This window comes from Osmerus mordax, chromosome 15, assembly GCF_038355195.1.
Source record: "Osmerus mordax isolate fOsmMor3 chromosome 15, fOsmMor3.pri, whole genome shotgun sequence".
NCBI classification, from domain to species: Eukaryota; Metazoa; Chordata; class Actinopteri; order Osmeriformes; family Osmeridae; genus Osmerus; species Osmerus mordax.
The window spans coordinates 166,973-184,814 of NC_090064.1; the positions used below are offsets into that span (position 1 = coordinate 166,973).

Consider the following 17,842-nt stretch of genomic DNA (forward strand, 5'->3'; position numbering starts at 1 on the left):
AAGCGGAAAGCCGAGGCCAAAAGCCGCAGGACAAGCAGGGACGGAAGCGGAAAGCCGAGGCCAAAAGCCGCAGGACAAGCAGGGACGGAAGCGGAAAGCCGAGGCCAAAAGCCGCAGGACAAGCAGGGACGGAAGCGGAAAGCCGAGGCCAAAAGCCGCAGGACAAGCAGGGACGGAAGCGGAAAGCCGAGGCCAAAAGCCGCAGGACAAGCAGGGACGGAAGCGGAAAGCCGAGGCCAAAAGCCGCAGGACAAGCAGGGACGGAAGCGGAAAGCCGAGGCCAAAAGCCGCAGGACAAGCAGGGACGGAAGCGGAAAGCCGAGGAAAAGGCAACAGAATTGAAACAGCTACAGAAGAAGCAAAGACAAAACCTGCCTTACCCGCAGGCACGCACCTAACCCCAAAGCCAACCTCACCCTGCTTTTGTCACAAGTCCATCAGGCTCTGCCCTCCCTCGGGCAAAGCCTCCCAAAAATACCACGTTCCACTCGTCGGCGCTCCCCTCCACGGAAGTCTTTAGTAAAAGGCGAAAGGCTTGTGCGTGCTGAAGGGGAACCAGAGCGTCGATTTGAAACGACCCAAACGGCCTACCCCCAACCCCTCCGTTGGCCCTGACTCACCCGTCCGCGGGGGCGAACCGGGGAGAACCGGGGCGAACCGCATCCTTCTCGGGAAAAAAAAGGCGCGGAAACGCCACGGGCCGCAGAGGGGCTCGGCCCGCCCGCTTGGCTTTTCTTTCCTTACCGCACTTTCTCCATTTCATTGATGGCTTTTTCTCCATTAAGATCCGTACGTGTTTATCGTATGCGCCTTCCAGCCAGTCCACTCCGTGTTGGTGTCGACTGACACGGCGATAAAAAACTCATTCCGATTGCCTTCCAGTTTTTCACCTCGGCCCCGCTGAATGTCAGCCAGCTCTCTCTCTCTCTCTCTCTCTCTCTCTCTCTCTCTCTCTCTCTCTCTGTCACTCACTCACTCAGTCACTCACTCAGTCACTCACTCACTCAGTCACTCACTTTTTTTTTGTTTTTTTTGTTTTTTTTTTTTTTTATCTAAAAGGGCGGGAAAACGCCACCGGCCGACAGGGCTCCGCCCACACCCCCTTTTCACCCCGTTTTTTTGGTAGGGATCGCTTGTTCCGCTTTGTTGGGGCCCCCCCCCCCCCCTTTTGAGGGTTTTTTGACCCTCACCCCAAAAACCCTAGCCCTAACCTAAACCCCTCTCCCCCAAACCTCACTCATTCAGACATTCCCTCCTTCCCTCCCTCCTTCCTTCCTTCCCTCCCTCCCTCCCTCCCTCACTAGCTTTTCTCTTTGACACGCTTAGAAAGATTGCACCCTTCCCGGAGACGCTGCAATACCGGGGCGATGCGCGGAGCGGACGGAGCGAGCCCCTGTTCCGACTCCCTGTTGCAAAAATCCGTTTAATATGTTGTCCTCGCATGGAGGACATATCAGATATTAAACTGATAAGAACAGATACTACACTTGATCTGAGCCAAAAGGCCGAGAAGCGATGACCGCATTATCGGACGCCCCCGGCGCGCGGACCCTCCGTGCACCACCTGGGCCGCTCGGTCACCACACCGAGAACGGCCGAAACCACGGAAGCGGAAAGCCGAGGCCAAAAGCCGCAGGACAAGCAGGGACGGAAGCGGAAAGCCGAGGCCAAAAGCCGCAGGACAAGCAGGGACGGAAGCGGAAAGCCGAGGCCAAAAGCCGCAGGACAAGCAGGGACGGAAGCGGAAAGCCGAGGCCAAAAGCCGCAGGACAAGCAGGGACGGAAGCGGAAAGCCGAGGCCAAAAGCCGCAGGACAAGCAGGGACGGAAGCGGAAAGCCGAGGCCAAAAGCCGCAGGACAAGCAGGGACGGAAGCGGAAAGCCGAGGCCAAAAGCCGCAGGACAAGCAGGGACGGAAGCGGAAAGCCGAGGAAAAGGCAACAGAATTGAAACAGCTACAGAAGAAGCAAAGACAAAACCTGCCTTACCCGCAGGCACGCACCTAACCCCAAAGCCAACCTCACCCTGCTTTTGTCACAAGTCCATCAGGCTCTGCCCTCCCTCGGGCAAAGCCTCCCAAAAATACCACGTTCCACTCGTCGGCGCTCCCCTCCACGGAAGTCTTTAGTAAAAGGCGAAAGGCTTGTGCGTGCTGAAGGGGAACCAGAGCGTCGATTTGAAACGACCCAAACGGCCTACCCCCAACCCCTCCGTTGGCCCTGACTCACCCGTCCGCGGGGGCGAACCGGGGAGAACCGGGGCGAACCGCATCCTTCTCGGGAAAAAAAAGGCGCGGAAACGCCACGGGCCGCAGAGGGGCTCGGCCCGCCCGCTTGGCTTTTCTTTCCTTACCGCACTTTCTCCATTTCATTGATGGCTTTTTCTCCATTAAGATCCGTACGTGTTTATCGTATGCGCCTTCCAGCCAGTCCACTCCGTGTTGGTGTCGACTGACACGGCGATAAAAAACTCATTCCGATTGCCTTCCAGTTTTTCACCTCGGCCCCGCTGAATGTCAGCCAGCTCTCTCTCTCTCTCTCTCTCTCTCTCTCTCTCTCTCTCTCTCTCTCTCTCTCTCTCTGTCACTCACTCACTCAGTCACTCACTCAGTCACTCACTCACTCAGTCACTCACTTTTTTTTTGTTTTTTTTTGTTTTTTTTTTTTTTTATCTAAAAGGGCGGGAAAACGCCACCGGCCGACAGGGCTCCGCCCACACCCCCTTTTCACCCCGTTTTTTTGGTAGGGATCGCTTGTTCCGCTTTGTTGGGGCCCCCCCCCCCCCCCTTTTGAGGGTTTTTTGACCCTCACCCCAAAAACCCTAGCCCTAACCTAAACCCCTCTCCCCCAAACCTCACTCATTCAGACATTCCCTCCTTCCCTCCCTCCTTCCTTCCTTCCCTCCCTCCCTCCCTCCCTCACTAGCTTTTCTCTTTGACACGCTTAGAAAGATTGCACCCTTCCCGGAGACGCTGCAATACCGGGGCGATGCGCGGAGCGGACGGAGCGAGCCCCTGTTCCGACTCCCTGTTGCAAAAATCCGTTTAATATGTTGTCCTCGCATGGAGGACATATCAGATATTAAACTGATAAGAACAGATTTTTTTCTTTTGAGAAAAATTTATTGGTTCTCACCGTTGACAGTTCATAAAAACAATTCGTTTTACATGTCTTTTCTTTTCTTAAAAGGTACATTAATTACAGGGCATAGGGGGCGCTAAAACACTGGTGTAATTACTTTAAAAGCACTGAATCGAAATCGTAGTTAAAAAGTGCCCGCTAAAACAACAAGGTGATCATGAATAAATACAGCAGTGTTAAAAAGCCATAAAAGAATGTACACTTGGTTAAGACATCTTTAAAGGAATGTTTTACAATGTGTCTTTAAAAATGTGACGTGTGTGTGTGACTATGTGTGTGTGTGTGCGTATGTGGCTATGTGTCTTGTGTGGCTATGTGAGTGTGTGTGTGTGAGTGCATTTAAAGGTTCTGTTCCTCAATTGTGCAGGACCGGGATGAGCTTGTCTGGCTTGCCTCTACCTGCCCCGCTGAACAAGCCACCGAGTCCTCCCCCTCCGGGGCCCAGCGGAGATCCTCGACCTGGGCAGCCATTCCGGCGCAGCCAGGCCGCTGCCGCCCGGACCACTTCACGTGGAGGGGGGCCCCTTCCGTATGGCGCGTGGGATGTACCACCCGAGGGTCTCTGCAGCCAGTTCCGCCGCTGCCTGGGTGGACATCTCCACGCGCTTCCCCGCCAGCAGGTTCCTGGAGGTCCAGAGGGCTTCTTTGAAGCATGTCAGGGTGAGCCAGAGTTGGCGGAATTGTCCAGATGTCATGGTCCTCTGGCTCACCCCGTAGAGCACCAGCTGTGCGTTTAGGACCTCCCCTGCCGGCAGGCACGGGGTTATCAGGGGCCCCGCCAGGATCCACAGGTCCCGGGCGGCACTGCACTCCCAGAGCAGGTGCCTCACGGTCTCCTCTCCGCCACAAGTCGGCCGCGGGCACCTGGATGTCGTCGCCAGCCTCCGGGAGTGCATGACGGCTCTGACCGGGAGGATCTCATGGGCCACCATCCAGGAGAGGTCTCGGTGCTTGTTCAGCAGGGCAGGGTGGCTCACGTTCCGCCAGACCGTGGCCGACTCACCCAGGGCGAGTCGGCGCACTCGGGTCACTTCCTCCCGTTCCTGCACAAGAGAGAGAACAGAGCGGTGTTTGGTTAAAACGGTGAGTGGTTCTTTCTCTAAAATGTGTGTCTTTAAAAACGTCTTAATAAAAAGGTAGGCCGGGGGGAGGTTAAAAGACACTGGCGTCCTCAGGTCTTTCGGGATCCACTGCAGGTGCCTGAGGTAGGACCCCATCCAGAATCTGGTCAGGGCCGCGGTCTTGTGGTTTCCGGATGGGGTCGTCGCCAGTGCCAGGTGGAGTGCGGTGTACCGGCTACCAAAGAACACTTTAAAATCCGGGAGTCCCTTCCCTCCGTTTCGTGGGGCTCTCTTCACTACATCTCTTTTCAGGCGCTCCCACTTGGACCCCCAGATGAAATAAAACACCATCCTGTCGAGGACTAAAAGAATGGGTTTGGGGGGGATAAAAACAGAACCGATCAATAAGAACAAGGGTAAAATCACTGCTTTGATGATTAAAACCTTGCCTTCAAATGTCAGTCGTCTGAGTCCCCAGAACGTCAGTCTCTGTCGGGTTTTTGTCAGTAAGCCCTCCCAGTTTCCGCTCCCTCCCCCCTCCCGGTCGAACTGTACCCCGAGGATGCGGAGGTCGGTCTGGGTCGTCGTCATGGGAAGCCTAGTCATGTCTGTCCCACCCCACGGTCCGAAAAGTCTCCCCTCTGTCTTGTCCCTGTTAAGCTTGGCACCCGAAGCGAGGCCAAACCAGTCAGTCCGGTCCAGGGTCCTGTCTACGGATAAAAGGTCAGTGCATAAAATGTTGATGTCGTCCATGTATAAAATGCACTTGGCAGTCAGTCCCCCAGTCCCCGGGATCCCCAACCCACAAATGAGTTGGTCCCTTCTCAAGATCTGCGCCAGCGGCTCTATACAGCAGACATAGAGTAAGGGGGATAAGGGACACCCCTGACGGACGCCGCAGTTAACTTCCACTGCTTTGGATAAGAACCCGTTAACAAGGATTTTGCTGGTAATGTCCCCATACAGCAGTCCCACCCAAGCTAGGAATCTCCCCGGAAAACCCGCTTTTTGCAGTACCTTGAAAAGGTACTGGTGCGAGACCCGATCAAAGGCTTTCTCAAAATCTAAATTTAGGACTACTAGCCGAATGTTTCTGTCTCTCGCAAAACAGATGGCGTCTCTGATCAGTACCAGGCTGTCCGTGATCCTCCTTCCCGGGATGGCGCAGGCTTGATCCGGGTGGATCAAGTCCCCTAAAACACAAGACATACGAGAGGTTAAAATCTTGCTAAAAAGTTTACAGTCAACGTTTAAAAGAGTGATAGGTCGCCAGTTCTTTAGGTCCGCTTTGTCGTTTTTCTTGAATAAAAGGGATACAATGCCCATCCTAAAACTGTCAGGTAGTCGGTCGAGTCGTTCAAAGTCCTTAAAAACAGTCAACAGGTCGTGTCTTAAAATATCCCAAAAGGTCAGATAAAATTCCAGGGGGAGCCCGTCCTCGCCTGGGGATTTCCCTTTTTTAAAACATCTGATGTTTTTGTCCATTTCTAAAAGGGTAAAATCCTGGGATAAAAGCACGGTGTTTACAACTGTTTTGTCTAAAAAGCTTAAAACCTCGTCCATGACGTGATTAAAAACTTCTTTCTTTTCAAACAACTCATCATAAAATTCCTCCACCACCTTCGTAATCTGTTGTGTGTCAGTTTTTAAAATCCCATTTTTATCTTTGATACTCGTTAAAACATTGCTCCTGCTGATTATTTTCTTAAAAAAGTACCTGGTACATTTTTCTCCTTCCTCCAGGTCTCTCTCTTTGCTTCTTAAAATCACTCCTCTGCTCACCTCTTCCGCCATTAAAACCATTTCTTTTTTCACCTCTCTTATTTCATCGTTAAAATCCAGCCCTTCCTGTGTAAGTTTAAAATACCTCTCTAGCCTTTTCTGCAGTCCCACCATGCGTCTCTCTGCTTTCCTTCTTTTTTCCCTCCCTTTTTGCTTAAAAAAAGTCTGTGTCCTGTGTTTTACCATCTCCCACCACTGTGCTCGTGTTTCGAACATGTCCTGAAGGGTCTGCCAGTCCCTGAACCGCTCCCTGTACGACCTTGTTATTCCCTCGTCCTCCAACAGGGAGCAGTTCAGTTTCCACAGACCCTTCCCTACCGTCACACCTGAGGTCAGTGAAAGGGTGCACGTGAGCATACAGTGGTCCGAAAAGAATACCGGGGTTAATCTAGCATCGGTTGGGGGGGCGTCCCGGGTCAGTAAGTAGTCGATGCGAGAGGCTTTGGTGCCATCACCACTGAACCAGGTGAAGCCCTCCTCTCTAGGATGCAGGGATCTAAAACAGTCAACTAGTTTAAAATCCCTACAAAGTCCGTGTAATAAAACCGACGATCTGTCTACTTTAAAAAGTTCCCCAGCTCCTCTCCTATCTCTTCTTGATAAAACACAGTTAAAATCCCCTCCTACCACCAGGGGATCCCTCCCTAGCAGGTGGGACTGCAGATCTTCTAAAAGGTCACACCTCTCATTTTTCCCGCTAAAACCATACACATTTATCAATTTAAAATCCTTCCCTAAAAAGTTCAAATGTAGTAAAAGCATGCGTCCGTTATGTAAAACCGTGCTCCCCTTCACCAAGATGTGTGCATTTTTTATTAAAACCGCCACTCCGTCATTCTTATTATTGTTTGACCCACTCCACACCGAGGGTCCTTGGCTCCACTTATTTTCCCACTGTTGGTAAAAAGTTTTAAAAGGCAGTCCACACTCCTGAATTAAAACAATGTCTGTCTGAACAGTGCTTAAAAAGGTTAAAATGGACTGGGCTCTAAAACTCGACTTAATCGATCTTACATTAAGAGTGGTAAAAGTGAGCGCCATAAAAAGGGTGAAGGGGGTTAAAAGGGACGTGTGCATTACTAAAAACAGGGAGGGGGGTTGGGTCTAAAAAGGTGATCAAATAAAACCAATAAAACAGAGAGACAATAATCAGCAAATAAAACAAGCACTAAAAACAGATCTAGGTGACCTCCACACTATTCTGCTCACTCTTGGCCTTCTTTTTCTTTCGTTGGGGGAGGCCCGAGCTCTCCTTAGGGGACGATGTGACCAGGTTCACAGTTAAAAAGGACAGTTGGTTCGGAGAGCTGGAAGGAAATACCCTGGAAGAGGAATCTGACTCTTCAGAGCTCACTTCGGGCCTCCCCCTCTTCCCGGCGTGATCGATGTCAGCGGACAGATCTTTATGTTTTTCCCCCGCCGGGAGTTGGCCACACTGCATTAAAACCTCACTTTCGGCCGAGTCACGGGAGTCGGAGGAGGAGGAGGTGACCTTGTCGGCCTCTCCTGGGCTCTCTTCCTCCTCTACGCGCTCCTCCCGCCTCCCGTGCTCGGCCTCCTGGTCTAAAATATTTAAAACAGGGACCGTTCTCTTTGCCACTTCCTCCTGCACCTCCTTTTCCGCCCTTTCCTCGTCCACTTCCTTTTCCCCTTCCACCACCTCCACCACCACTCTCTCCTCTGTGGCTGGTCCCATCGGCTCCACGGGCGCCCTGGCCGCCCGGAGCTTGTTGGCGAAGGACTGAGGACAGTCTCTGAACAGGTGGGAGAGCTCGCCACACAAGTTGCAAGCTCTCCCATTTGGGCACTCCGCGAAGACGTGCCCGATCTCCCGACATTTTCCGCAAACCACCTCCTGGCACGCCTCCGCGAGGTGCCCATGCTTCATGCACTTTCTGCATAGCTTTGGCTGTCCCATGTAGTGCACGAAGCCCCTGTTCTCCCCCAACACTATGATTGAGGGTAACTGCCTCAGTCCTTCAAAACCTGTCGGATCTGGAACCTGCTGGATGGGCACTCTCCAAGCTCCATTCCATATGCCATCCAGATCCTTCACTCTAACTGGAACCCCTTTAACTGTGCAGTACCTTTTCAACCAGACACAGATATCCTCGGGGTTCACAGTTTCATTAAACATCCTGACAATCACCACTTTCAAGGTGTTGTCAGTCAGTTTTTCCACGCAGAACGTTTGGGTAACTTGATCTTTGCTCACCTCGAAACGTGTCCAGAATTCTTTCAGTACCATGGCCGTGCTGAAGCTGACATCGAAGCCCTGCCCAGCAGGCAAGGCCACGATGCAGTTCAGCTCGGCCGGCGAGAACCTGAGCAGCTTCTGCAGCACCTTTCTTGAGAAGTCCAACCTGGACATCTCCACCTTCACTCCACCCACCACCTTGAACAAAAAACGGACACTGTTGTGCCTCCTCATGCCAGCACGAGCGGCCGACATTTTGGAGGCACGAACAACACTGAACAAAAAACAATCAGACACGTGGGGGGGGGGGGTGACACAGCAAGAGGGAACAGGAGGGGGGGGGGAGGGAACACCAACACAAGAGGGTAGGGGGGAGACAAACACTGGTGTGGGGGGGGGGGGGGGGGGATAGGGGAGGGGATAGAGGGGGGGAGGGGGGGGGGGGGGACACTAACAATACAATGGAGGGTAACAAACACTGAACTGGACTACACAAACACCCCACCAAAAACCAAATCAACAAAGTAAAAGCAACTGAAAAGACCGGCCAAAAGAAATTAACCACAAATACACTTAGACAATACACAAAAACACAAGACAAGAATAAAAGAATACACCAAACGGAAAACTACTGAGACAAACACTCACACTAACAAGACACACCTGCCACCAATCAAGGATTGGTGGCTAGGCTACACCAAACAAACACTAAAACTCACAAAAAGACTATGGACAAACAAGCTATGGACAAACTACTAAAACAAGACAGAAAGGAAACACCTAACAATATTTAAACAAATAGGACACACAAAACAAACAAGAAGATAAACAAAAAAACAGGCTAAACTACACAACACAAGACAAGGCCCACAGGGGGACCGGAAAAGTACTGGCCTTGGAGGCACTCACCTGGCCTAGCACTGGGCTAGGCCAGTGGAAGAATGGAAATTTCCGGTGAGTGACTCCTCCTCCAGCACTGGCTCCGGCAACCGTCTGTGGACCTGGGAACAAGGACAGAGACAGAAATCAAACACAGTATCAAGACAAATCAAATTCAAAATGATAAGGACAAACACCAACTGAAAAGGGTAACGCCCACCGGCCGGTCGATCGCCCACGGCCCAAGGTGAGATTTCGATTAGTATCGATAAGGCTCGATACTGCTCTTGATCTCAACCAAAAGGCCGAGAAGCGATGACCGCATTATCGGACGCCCCCGGCGCGCGGACCCTCCGTGCACCACCTGGGCCGCTCGGTCACCACACCGAGAACGGCCGAAACCACGGAAGCGGAAAGCCGAGGCCAAAAGCCGCAGGACAAGCAGGGACGGAAGCGGAAAGCCGAGGCCAAAAGCCGCAGGACAAGCAGGGACGGAAGCGGAAAGCCGAGGCCAAAAGCCGCAGGACAAGCAGGGACGGAAGCGGAAAGCCGAGGCCAAAAGCCGCAGGACAAGCAGGGACGGAAGCGGAAAGCCGAGGCCAAAAGCCGCAGGACAAGCAGGGACGGAAGCGGAAAGCCGAGGCCAAAAGCCGCAGGACAAGCAGGGACGGAAGCGGAAAGCCGAGGCCAAAAGCCGCAGGACAAGCAGGGACGGAAGCGGAAAGCCGAGGAAAAGGCAACAGAATTGAAACAGCTACAGAAGAAGCAAAGACAAAACCTGCCTTACCCGCAGGCACGCACCTAACCCCAAAGCCAACTTCACCCTGCTTTTGTCACAAGTCCATCAGGCTCTGCCCTCCCTCGGGCAAAGCCTCCCAAAAATACCACGTTCCACTCGTCGGCGCTCCCCTCCACGGAAGTCTTTAGTAAAAGGCGAAAGGCTTGTGCGTGCTGAAGGGGAACCAGAGCGTCGATTTGAAACGACCCAAACGGCCTACCCCCAACCCCTCCGTTGGCCCTGACTCACCCGTCCGCGGGGGCGAACCGGGGAGAACCGGGGCGAACCGCATCCTTCTCGGGAAAAAAAAGGCGCGGAAACGCCACGGGCCGCAGGGGCTCGGCCCGCCCGCTTGGCTTTTCTTTCCTTACCGCACTTTCTCCATTTCATTGATGGCTTTTTCTCCATTAAGATCCGTACGTGTTTATCGTATGCGCCTTCCAGCCAGTCCACTCCGTGTTGGTGTCGACTGACACGGCGATAAAAAACTCATTCCGATTGCCTTCCAGTTTTTCACCTCGGCCCCGCTGAATGTCAGCCAGCTCTCTCTCTCTCTCTCTCTCTCTCTCTCTCTCTCTCTCTCTCTCTCTCTCTCTCTGTCACTCACTCACTCAGTCACTCACTCAGTCACTCACTCACTCAGTCACTCACTTTTTTTTTGTTTTTTTTTGTTTTTTTTTTTTTTTATCTAAAAGGGCGGGAAAACGCCACCGGCCGACAGGGCTCCGCCCACACCCCCTTTTCACCCCGTTTTTTTGGTAGGGATCGCTTGTTCCGCTTTGTTGGGGCCCCCCCCCCCCCCCTTTTGAGGGTTTTTTGACCCTCACCCCAAAAACCCTAGCCCTAACCTAAACCCCTCTCCCCCAAACCTCACTCATTCAGACATTCCCTCCTTCCCTCCCTCCTTCCTTCCTTCCCTCCCTCCCTCCCTCCCTCACTAGCTTTTCTCTTTGACACGCTTAGAAAGATTGCACCCTTCCCGGAGACGCTGCAATACCGGGGCGATGCGCGGAGCGGACGGAGCGAGCCCCTGTTCCGACTCCCTGTTGCAAAAATCCGTTTAATATGTTGTCCTCGCATGGAGGACATATCAGATATTAAACTGATAAGAACAGATACTACACTTGATCTTAGCCAAAAGGCCGAGAAGCGATGACCGCATTATCGGACGCCCCCGGCGCGCGGACCCTCCGTGCACCACCTGGGCCGCTCGGTCACCACACCGAGAACGGCCGAAACCACGGAAGCGGAAAGCCGAGGCCAAAAGCCGCAGGACAAGCAGGGACGGAAGCGGAAAGCCGAGGCCAAAAGCCGCAGGACAAGCAGGGACGGAAGCGGAAAGCCGAGGCCAAAAGCCGCAGGACAAGCAGGGACGGAAGCGGAAAGCCGAGGCCAAAAGCCGCAGGACAAGCAGGGACGGAAGCGGAAAGCCGAGGCCAAAAGCCGCAGGACAAGCAGGGACGGAAGCGGAAAGCCGAGGCCAAAAGCCGCAGGACAAGCAGGGACGGAAGCGGAAAGCCGAGGCCAAAAGCCGCAGGACAAGCAGGGACGGAAGCGGAAAGCCGAGGCCAAAAGCCGCAGGACAAGCAGGGACGGAAGCGGAAAGCCGAGGAAAAGGCAACAGAATTGAAACAGCTACAGAAGAAGCAAAGACAAAACCTGCCTTACCCGCAGGCACGCACCTAACCCCAAAGCCAACCTCACCCTGCTTTTGTCACAAGTCCATCAGGCTCTGCCCTCCCTCGGGCAAAGCCTCCCAAAAATACCACGTTCCACTCGTCGGCGCTCCCCTCCACGGAAGTCTTTAGTAAAAGGCGAAAGGCTTGTGCGTGCTGAAGGGGAACCAGAGCGTCGATTTGAAACGACCCAAACGGCCTACCCCCAACCCCTCCGTTGGCCCTGACTCACCCGTCCGCGGGGGCGAACCGGGGAGAACCGGGGCGAACCGCATCCTTCTCGGGAAAAAAAAGGCGCGGAAACGCCACGGGCCGCAGAGGGGCTCGGCCCGCCCGCTTGGCTTTTCTTTCCTTACCGCACTTTCTCCATTTCATTGATGGCTTTTTCTCCATTAAGATCCGTACGTGTTTATCGTATGCGCCTTCCAGCCAGTCCACTCCGTGTTGGTGTCGACTGACACGGCGATAAAAAACTCATTCCGATTGCCTTCCAGTTTTTCACCTCGGCCCCGCTGAATGTCAGCCAGCTCTCTCTCTCTCTCTCTCTCTCTCTCTCTCTCTCTCTCTCTCTCTCTGTCACTCACTCACTCAGTCACTCACTCAGTCACTCACTCACTCAGTCACTCACTTTTTTTTTGTTTTTTTTTGTTTTTTTTTTTTTTTATCTAAAAGGGCGGGAAAACGCCACCGGCCGACAGGGCTCCGCCCACACCCCCTTTTCACCCCGTTTTTTTGGTAGGGATCGCTTGTTCCGCTTTGTTGGGGCCCCCCCCCCCCCCTTTTGAGGGTTTTTTGACCCTCACCCCAAAAACCCTAGCCCTAACCTAAACCCCTCTCCCCCAAACCTCACTCATTCAGACATTCCCTCCTTCCCTCCCTCCTTCCTTCCTTCCCTCCCTCCCTCCCTCCCTCACTAGCTTTTCTCTTTGACACGCTTAGAAAGATTGCACCCTTCCCGGAGACGCTGCAATACCGGGGCGATGCGCGGAGCGGACGGAGCGAGCCCCTGTTCCGACTCCCTGTTGCAAAAATCCGTTTAATATGTTGTCCTCGCATGGAGGACATATCAGATATTAAACTGATAAGAACAGATACTACACTTGATCTGAGCCAAAAGGCCGAGAAGCGATGACCGCATTATCGGACGCCCCCGGCGCGCGGACCCTCCGTGCACCACCTGGGCCGCTCGGTCACCACACCGAGAACGGCCGAAACCACGGAAGCGGAAAGCCGAGGCCAAAAGCCGCAGGACAAGCAGGGACGGAAGCGGAAAGCCGAGGCCAAAAGCCGCAGGACAAGCAGGGACGGAAGCGGAAAGCCGAGGCCAAAAGCCGCAGGACAAGCAGGGACGGAAGCGGAAAGCCGAGGCCAAAAGCCGCAGGACAAGCAGGGACGGAAGCGGAAAGCCGAGGAAAAGGCAACAGAATTGAAACAGCTACAGAAGAAGCAAAGACAAAACCTGCCTTACCCGCAGGCACGCACCTAACCCCAAAGCCAACCTCACCCTGCTTTTGTCACAAGTCCATCAGGCTCTGCCCTCCCTCGGGCAAAGCCTCCCAAAAATACCACGTTCCACTCGTCGGCGCTCCCCTCCACGGAAGTCTTTAGTAAAAGGCGAAAGGCTTGTGCGTGCTGAAGGGGAACCAGAGCGTCGATTTGAAACGACCCAAACGGCCTACCCCCAACCCCTCCGTTGGCCCTGACTCACCCGTCCGCGGGGGCGAACCGGGGAGAACCGGGGCGAACCGCATCCTTCTCGGGAAAAAAAAGGCGCGGAAACGCCACGGGCCGCAGAGGGGCTCGGCCCGCCCGCTTGGCTTTTCTTTCCTTACCGCACTTTCTCCATTTCATTGATGGCTTTTTCTCCATTAAGATCCGTACGTGTTTATCGTATGCGCCTTCCAGCCAGTCCACTCCGTGTTGGTGTCGACTGACACGGCGATAAAAAACTCATTCCGATTGCCTTCCAGTTTTTCACCTCGGCCCCGCTGAATGTCAGCCAGCTCTCTCTCTCTCTCTCTCTCTCTCTCTCTCTCTCTCTCTCTCTCTCTCTCTCTCTCTGTCACTCACTCACTCAGTCACTCACTCAGTCACTCACTCACTCAGTCACTCACTTTTTTTTTGTTTTTTTTTGTTTTTTTGTTTTTTTATCTAAAAGGGCGGGAAAACGCCACCGGCCGACAGGGCTCCGCCCACACCCCCTTTTCACCCCGTTTTTTTGGTAGGGATCGCTTGTTCCGCTTTGTTGGGGCCCCCCCCCCCCCCCTTTTGAGGGTTTTTTGACCCTCACCCCAAAAACCCTAGCCCTAACCTAAACCCCTCTCCCCCAAACCTCACTCATTCAGACATTCCCTCCTTCCCTCCCTCCTTCCTTCCTTCCCTCCCTCCCTCCCTCCCTCACTAGCTTTTCTCTTTGACACGCTTAGAAAGATTGCACCCTTCCCGGAGACGCTGCAATACCGGGGCGATGCGCGGAGCGGACGGAGCGAGCCCCTGTTCCGACTCCCTGTTGCAAAAATCCGTTTAATATGTTGTCCTCGCATGGAGGACATATCAGATATTAAACTGATAAGAACAGATACTACACTTGATCTTAGCCAAAAGGCCGAGAAGCGATGACCGCATTATCGGACGCCCCCGGCGCGCGGACCCTCCGTGCACCACCTGGGCCGCTCGGTCACCACACCGAGAACGGCCGAAACCACGGAAGCGGAAAGCCGAGGCCAAAAGCCGCAGGACAAGCAGGGACGGAAGCGGAAAGCCGAGGCCAAAAGCCGCAGGACAAGCAGGGACGGAAGCGGAAAGCCGAGGCCAAAAGCCGCAGGACAAGCAGGGACGGAAGCGGAAAGCCGAGGCCAAAAGCCGCAGGACAAGCAGGGACGGAAGCGGAAAGCCGAGGCCAAAAGCCGCAGGACAAGCAGGGACGGAAGCGGAAAGCCGAGGCCAAAAGCCGCAGGACAAGCAGGGACGGAAGCGGAAAGCCGAGGCCAAAAGCCGCAGGACAAGCAGGGACGGAAGCGGAAAGCCGAGGAAAAGGCAACAGAATTGAAACAGCTACAGAAGAAGCAAAGACAAAACCTGCCTTACCCGCAGGCACGCACCTAACCCCAAAGCCAACTTCACCCTGCTTTTGTCACAAGTCCATCAGGCTCTGCCCTCCCTCGGGCAAAGCCTCCCAAAAATACCACGTTCCACTCGTCGGCGCTCCCCTCCACGGAAGTCTTTAGTAAAAGGCGAAAGGCTTGTGCGTGCTGAAGGGGAACCAGAGCGTCGATTTGAAACGACCCAAACGGCCTACCCCCAACCCCTCCGTTGGCCCTGACTCACCCGTCCGCGGGGGCGAACCGGGGAGAACCGGGGCGAACCGCATCCTTCTCGGGAAAAAAAAGGCGCGGAAACGCCACGGGCCGCAGAGGGGCTCGGCCCGCCCGCTTGGCTTTTCTTTCCTTACCGCACTTTCTCCATTTCATTGATGGCTTTTTCTCCATTAAGATCCGTACGTGTTTATCGTATGCGCCTTCCAGCCAGTCCACTCCGTGTTGGTGTCGACTGACACGGCGATAAAAAACTCATTCCGATTGCCTTCCAGTTTTTCACCTCGGCCCCGCTGAATGTCAGCCAGCTCTCTCTCTCTCTCTCTCTCTCTCTCTCTCTCTCTCTCTCTCTCTCTCTCTCTCTGTCACTCACTCACTCAGTCACTCACTCAGTCACTCACTCACTCAGTCACTCACTTTTTTTTTGTTTTTTTTTGTTTTTTTTTTTTTTTATCTAAAAGGGCGGGAAAACGCCACCGGCCGACAGGGCTCCGCCCACACCCCCTTTTCACCCCGTTTTTTTGGTAGGGATCGCTTGTTCCGCTTTGTTGGGGCCCCCCCCCCCCCCCTTTTGAGGGTTTTTTGACCCTCACCCCAAAAACCCTAGCCCTAACCTAAACCCCTCTCCCCCAAACCTCACTCATTCAGACATTCCCTCCTTCCCTCCCTCCTTCCTTCCTTCCCTCCCTCCCTCCCTCCCTCACTAGCTTTTCTCTTTGACACGCTTAGAAAGATTGCACCCTTCCCGGAGACGCTGCAATACCGGGGCGATGCGCGGAGCGGACGGAGCGAGCCCCTGTTCCGACTCCCTGTTGCAAAAATCCGTTTAATATGTTGTCCTCGCATGGAGGACATATCAGATATTAAACTGATAAGAACAGATACTACACTTGATCTTAGCCAAAAGGCCGAGAAGCGATGACCGCATTATCGGACGCCCCCGGCGCGCGGACCCTCCGTGCACCACCTGGGCCGCTCGGTCACCACACCGAGAACGGCCGAAACCACGGAAGCGGAAAGCCGAGGCCAAAAGCCGCAGGACAAGCAGGGACGGAAGCGGAAAGCCGAGGCCAAAAGCCGCAGGACAAGCAGGGACGGAAGCGGAAAGCCGAGGCCAAAAGCCGCAGGACAAGCAGGGACGGAAGCGGAAAGCCGAGGCCAAAAGCCGCAGGACAAGCAGGGACGGAAGCGGAAAGCCGAGGCCAAAAGCCGCAGGACAAGCAGGGACGGAAGCGGAAAGCCGAGGCCAAAAGCCGCAGGACAAGCAGGGACGGAAGCGGAAAGCCGAGGCCAAAAGCCGCAGGACAAGCAGGGACGGAAGCGGAAAGCCGAGGAAAAGGCAACAGAATTGAAACAGCTACAGAAGAAGCAAAGACAAAACCTGCCTTACCCGCAGGCACGCACCTAACCCCAAAGCCAACCTCACCCTGCTTTTGTCACAAGTCCATCAGGCTCTGCCCTCCCTCGGGCAAAGCCTCCCAAAAATACCACGTTCCACTCGTCGGCGCTCCCCTCCACGGAAGTCTTTAGTAAAAGGCGAAAGGCTTGTGCGTGCTGAAGGGGAACCAGAGCGTCGATTTGAAACGACCCAAACGGCCTACCCCCAACCCCTCCGTTGGCCCTGACTCACCCGTCCGCGGGGGCGAACCGGGGAGAACCGGGGCGAACCGCATCCTTCTCGGGAAAAAAAAGGCGCGGAAACGCCACGGGCCGCAGAGGGGCTCGGCCCGCCCGCTTGGCTTTTCTTTCCTTACCGCACTTTCTCCATTTCATTGATGGCTTTTTCTCCATTAAGATCCGTACGTGTTTATCGTATGCGCCTTCCAGCCAGTCCACTCCGTGTTGGTGTCGACTGACACGGCGATAAAAAACTCATTCCGATTGCCTTCCAGTTTTTCACCTCGGCCCCGCTGAATGTCAGCCAGCTCTCTCTCTCTCTCTCTCTCTCTCTCTCTCTCTCTCTCTCTCTCTCTCTGTCACTCACTCACTCAGTCACTCACTCAGTCACTCACTCACTCAGTCACTCACTTTTTTTTTTTTTTTTGTTTTTTTTTATCTAAAAGGGCGGGAAAACGCCACCGGCCGACAGGGCTCCGCCCACACCCCCTTTTCACCCCGTTTTTTTGGTAGGGATCGCTTGTTCCGCTTTGTTGGGGCCCCCCCCCCCCCCTTTTGAGGGTTTTTTGACCCTCACCCCAAAAACCCTAGCCCTAACCTAAACCCCTCTCCCCCAAACCTCACTCATTCAGACATTCCCTCCTTCCCTCCCTCCTTCCTTCCTTCCCTCCCTCCCTCCCTCCCTCACTAGCTTTTCTCTTTGACACGCTTAGAAAGATTGCACCCTTCCCGGAGACGCTGCAATACCGGGGCGATGCGCGGAGCGGACGGAGCGAGCCCCTGTTCCGACTCCCTGTTGCAAAAATCCGTTTAATATGTTGTCCTCGCATGGAGGACATATCAGATATTAAACTGATAAGAACAGATACTACACTTGATCTGAGCCAAAAGGCCGAGAAGCGATGACCGCATTATCGGACGCCCCCGGCGCGCGGACCCTCCGTGCACCACCTGGGCCGCTCGGTCACCACACCGAGAACGGCCGAAACCACGGAAGCGGAAAGCCGAGGCCAAAAGCCGCAGGACAAGCAGGGACGGAAGCGGAAAGCCGAGGCCAAAAGCCGCAGGACAAGCAGGGACGGAAGCGGAAAGCCGAGGCCAAAAGCCGCAGGACAAGCAGGGACGGAAGCGGAAAGCCGAGGCCAAAAGCCGCAGGACAAGCAGGGACGGAAGCGGAAAGCCGAGGCCAAAAGCCGCAGGACAAGCAGGGACGGAAGCGGAAAGCCGAGGCCAAAAGCCGCAGGACAAGCAGGGACGGAAGCGGAAAGCCGAGGCCAAAAGCCGCAGGACAAGCAGGGACGGAAGCGGAAAGCCGAGGAAAAGGCAACAGAATTGAAACAGCTACAGAAGAAGCAAAGACAAAACCTGCCTTACCCGCAGGCACGCACCTAACCCCAAA

The 17,842-nt window shown here is 54.3% G+C and overlaps 13 non-coding genes and 1 pseudogene across 13 annotated transcripts; all 14 read right to left on the reverse strand.

The window, feature by feature from the left end:
- Positions 1-446: 446 nt before the first annotated feature.
- On the reverse strand, positions 447-564 carry LOC136958215 (U5 spliceosomal RNA). The gene has a single exon (XR_010878486.1). It is a non-coding gene; the product is annotated as a U5 spliceosomal RNA (small nuclear RNA).
- Positions 565-1,326: 762 nt separating this feature from the next.
- On the reverse strand, positions 1,327-1,517 carry LOC136958076 (U2 spliceosomal RNA). The gene has a single exon (XR_010878361.1). It is a non-coding gene; the product is annotated as a U2 spliceosomal RNA (small nuclear RNA).
- A 536-nt stretch (positions 1,518-2,053) lies between these two features.
- On the reverse strand, positions 2,054-2,171 carry LOC136958216 (U5 spliceosomal RNA). The gene has a single exon (XR_010878487.1). It is a non-coding gene; the product is annotated as a U5 spliceosomal RNA (small nuclear RNA).
- Positions 2,172-2,945: 774 nt separating this feature from the next.
- Positions 2,946-3,123, reverse strand: LOC136958207 (U2 spliceosomal RNA; annotated as a pseudogene).
- A 6,788-nt stretch (positions 3,124-9,911) lies between these two features.
- On the reverse strand, positions 9,912-10,029 carry LOC136958217 (U5 spliceosomal RNA). The gene has a single exon (XR_010878488.1). It is a non-coding gene; the product is annotated as a U5 spliceosomal RNA (small nuclear RNA).
- Positions 10,030-10,799: 770 nt separating this feature from the next.
- On the reverse strand, positions 10,800-10,990 carry LOC136958302 (U2 spliceosomal RNA). Its single transcript, XR_010878567.1, has one exon. It is a non-coding gene; the product is annotated as a U2 spliceosomal RNA (small nuclear RNA).
- A 580-nt stretch (positions 10,991-11,570) lies between these two features.
- LOC136958219 (U5 spliceosomal RNA) lies at positions 11,571-11,688 on the reverse strand. Its single transcript, XR_010878489.1, has one exon. It is a non-coding gene; the product is annotated as a U5 spliceosomal RNA (small nuclear RNA).
- Positions 11,689-12,451: 763 nt separating this feature from the next.
- Positions 12,452-12,642, reverse strand: LOC136958077 (U2 spliceosomal RNA). The gene has a single exon (XR_010878362.1). It is a non-coding gene; the product is annotated as a U2 spliceosomal RNA (small nuclear RNA).
- A 404-nt stretch (positions 12,643-13,046) lies between these two features.
- LOC136958220 (U5 spliceosomal RNA) lies at positions 13,047-13,164 on the reverse strand. Its single transcript, XR_010878490.1, has one exon. It is a non-coding gene; the product is annotated as a U5 spliceosomal RNA (small nuclear RNA).
- A 774-nt stretch (positions 13,165-13,938) lies between these two features.
- On the reverse strand, positions 13,939-14,129 carry LOC136958416 (U2 spliceosomal RNA). The gene has a single exon (XR_010878677.1). It is a non-coding gene; the product is annotated as a U2 spliceosomal RNA (small nuclear RNA).
- Positions 14,130-14,665: 536 nt separating this feature from the next.
- LOC136958221 (U5 spliceosomal RNA) lies at positions 14,666-14,783 on the reverse strand. The gene has a single exon (XR_010878491.1). It is a non-coding gene; the product is annotated as a U5 spliceosomal RNA (small nuclear RNA).
- A 772-nt stretch (positions 14,784-15,555) lies between these two features.
- Positions 15,556-15,746, reverse strand: LOC136958428 (U2 spliceosomal RNA). Its single transcript, XR_010878688.1, has one exon. It is a non-coding gene; the product is annotated as a U2 spliceosomal RNA (small nuclear RNA).
- A 536-nt stretch (positions 15,747-16,282) lies between these two features.
- Positions 16,283-16,400, reverse strand: LOC136958222 (U5 spliceosomal RNA). The gene has a single exon (XR_010878492.1). It is a non-coding gene; the product is annotated as a U5 spliceosomal RNA (small nuclear RNA).
- Positions 16,401-17,156: 756 nt separating this feature from the next.
- On the reverse strand, positions 17,157-17,347 carry LOC136958078 (U2 spliceosomal RNA). The gene has a single exon (XR_010878363.1). It is a non-coding gene; the product is annotated as a U2 spliceosomal RNA (small nuclear RNA).
- Between the last annotated feature and the right edge of the window lie 495 nt (positions 17,348-17,842).